Genomic DNA, 3,267 nt, shown 5'->3' on the forward strand with positions numbered 1-3,267 from the left:
GCTATACTTCAGAAGTCAAATTTGACTCTCCCTAGTAGCTCATGGGTACACATGGTTTGACTATCACCCAACACAAACTAGATGAGAAAGGAAGCAAGAGAGATTAAATATAAATTCCAAAATGGCTTTGACATTATTCAAAATGTCAAATATTTCAAGAGGATAAGTATAAGTGCATGAGTTTCTGCATAATGTTCTGCAGGAACTGGTGCTGCTCTGCCTCTGTAAGCTATCACTATCCCTCTCTTGACTCAGATTATTTAATTTGCATTTCATGTTGGTTTGAATGAAAATAGCCTTATAGGCACATAGGAACAGCTTTATTAGGAGGTATGGCCTTGGAGGAAATGGGTCACTAGGGCTGGCTTTGTGGTCTCAGAAGTTCAATTCAGGCTCAATGTAACTCACCGTCTCTTTCTGCTGCCTGCAGATGCAGATATAGAACTTTCAGCCACCTCTCTAGCACCCTGTTTGACTAAGTGCCTTAGTGCTCCGCACCATGAGGATAATGATCTACATCTCTGAACTGTAAGCCAGCCAAATTAAATATTTTCTTTTATGAGATGTGCTGTGGTCATGGTGTCTCTTCACAGCATTAGAAATCCTAAGACAAATTCTTTGTATTAAATATAGTGTCTGTCTGACTCCCTTATCTGTAAAGACATGTAAGATGAAAGTGAAAATCATCTTCCTTACCAGAAGCCTGATGTATATTTTGTTACTTTCTTCATTCCAAACTAAAAAGCTATGTTTATAATAATCAAAATTGGACGCGAGTCTCGGCCGTGGAGACTAGTAGAATTCCGGATCCAACTCGGCGCTCGCCCTCACTCGCCATGGAGAAGACTGAGCTGATCCAGAAGGCCAAGCTGGCAGAGCATGCCGAGCACTAAGACGGCCACTAAGATGGCCACCAGCATGAAAGCCATGACTGAGCAGGGCACGGAGCTGTCCAAAGAGGAGCGCAACCTGCTTTTGGTGGCCTACAAGAACGTGGACAGGGGGGTGGGGGGGTGGGGGGTGGGGCAGGTCCTCCTGGAGGGTCATCTTGAACATTGAGCAGAAGACTGACACCTCGGACAAGAAGTTGCAGCTGATCAAGGACTATTGGGATAAAGTGTAGTCGGAGCTGAGGTCCATCTGTACCACGGTCCTGGAATTGTTGGATAAGTATTTAATAGCCAATGCAACTAATCCAGAGAGTAAGGTCTTCTATATGAAAATGAAGGGAGATTATTTCCAGTATCTTGCTGAAGTAGCTTGTGGCGATGATCGAAAAGAAACGATAGAAAATTCCCAAGGAGCCTACCAAAAGGCCTTTGATATAAGCAAGAAAGAGATGCAGCCTACGCATCCAATCCATCTGGGGCTGGCTCATAACTTCTCTGTATTTTACTATGAGATTCTAATAATCCAGAGCTTGCCTGCACACTGGCTAAAACGGCTTTTGATGTGGCCATCGCAGAGCTTGATACACTGAACGAAGACTCCTGCAAACACAGCACCCTCTTCATGCAGTTGCTTAGAGACAACTTAACATTAATGGACTCAGACAGTGCAGGAGAAGAATGTGATGCAGCAGAGGGGGCTGAAAACTAAAGGCATCCAGGGCACCAGCCTCCTCCCCTTTAAGAAAACCTTTTTACATCTCCATTCCTTATTCCACTTGGATTTCCTCTAGCAAGGAAGCCCATTCATGTGTATGGGATCAACTGTTTATAGTCTTTTCACACTGCAGCTTTGGGAAAAATTCCATCCCTTGGTTTGTGTTGTCTCTGCCTTCCTGGTGTGCAGTTACTGCTGTAGAAAAGTATCAATAGCTTCATTTCCTACAAACAGGAGTAACTTCCAGACACTTGTGTGGAGGACTGACAGCACATTTTGTATTAAAGTAATCTGAACCAGTTCTGCAAGCGAGAGTGTTTTGTGAAGACATGAAAAATGTAGTACATCACAATTTAAAGTAATAATTAATAATAACTTCTTGATTTCTACATTCCTTTTCTGAACCTTCTTGGGGGTTTCCTTTCAGAAGGAACTTTTCCATGCTCTTACTACAAATTCCTTTTTAGTAGGAATCCAGAAGTGTTAGATTGAATGGAAAAGAGCTTAATGCATTTGGGCTCGGTGGGAGGTCACAGATTGAAATGTCTCCTGTGTCACATATTCTGGAGGTTACATCTGTCTGTGACAACAGCGAGTTTCCTTATGCATTCTTCATTTGTTGCTGTTTAAGTTGACAACTTCCTTCCCAATAAAAATTCACTTACACCTCCAAAAAAAAAATAACCAAAGTTATTTGACCCAAACTTAGCTTTGATGAGTGAGAGAGGACAGTGTCATGCTCTACTGTCAGGAACGTTTGTCGTCTCAAGAACCAGAGCCATCTAGTAATTTCACCCCTCTGCCTGCAGAGTATTATATTAAAATATTATTGTTTTGAACAGTTTTTTTTACTCCATCCTCAAGCTATCTTTTCTCACTTTGTAACTAAGAAAAAAATTCCCAAGTACAACACTAGAATGAGATGTTATTAATTGAGCCTGCTACAGAGAATCTCTATGTATGTCCTACAGAGGCATGTACAAGGAAAACAAAATCAATCCTTAGCTATGCACACATTGTTCTACAACTTCATAATTTCTGTGGATGTGTTGCTTATTTGTTTTCAGTACAAAGCTCAGTAATGTTTTCTCTGAGAAACAAGACGACCAGGGCTCTAATTAGACCTGAATAAATTCTGGCACTGAGAATGAGAAACACAGAGGGAAAGCCAATACAGATCACCATCATCACAGGAGAAAAATAATTAAAAAACAAGACAATCAATAGGGATATCTTAATCTGATTAAGTGATTAGTAAGTAAAAAAACAAAACAAAACAAAACTCTGCATCATGTCATACAGGAATTCAGGACCTGGGATATCCTATGATTCCACTTACAGTAAGAAAGGAAGGAAAGAAATAAGAACAATACGAGCAAATTGAAGAAACTTAGTTTGCATGTTATTAGAGAAAACAGAACCAGGATATAGAAAGATGAAGCTACTATTAGACTCAAAGACGTTAATTTATGCTAAGATACAGCTTTTTTTTTTCATTTTTCTTGGTTATTTAATTTCTTTACATTTCAGATGTTATTCCCTTTCTCAGATTCCCCTCCACAAGCCCCCATCCCCTCCTTCCTCTCCCTGCCTCTATGAGAGTACTCCCCACACTCCCATGCACTCCTGGCTCAGTGGCCTAGCATTCCCCTATCCTGGATC

General features: G+C 40.9%; 1 pseudogene; it reads left to right on the forward strand.

Moving 5' to 3' along the window:
- Nucleotides 1-836: 836 nt before the first annotated feature.
- On the forward strand, nucleotides 837-1,599 carry LOC110291587 (14-3-3 protein theta pseudogene; annotated as a pseudogene).
- The last annotated feature ends 1,668 nt before the right edge of the window (nucleotides 1,600-3,267 follow it).

The sequence above is a fragment of the Mus caroli genome, unplaced genomic scaffold (assembly GCF_978045245.1).
Source record: "Mus caroli unplaced genomic scaffold, Mus_caroli_1 scaffold_3, whole genome shotgun sequence".
Taxonomy (NCBI): domain Eukaryota; kingdom Metazoa; phylum Chordata; class Mammalia; order Rodentia; family Muridae; genus Mus; species Mus caroli.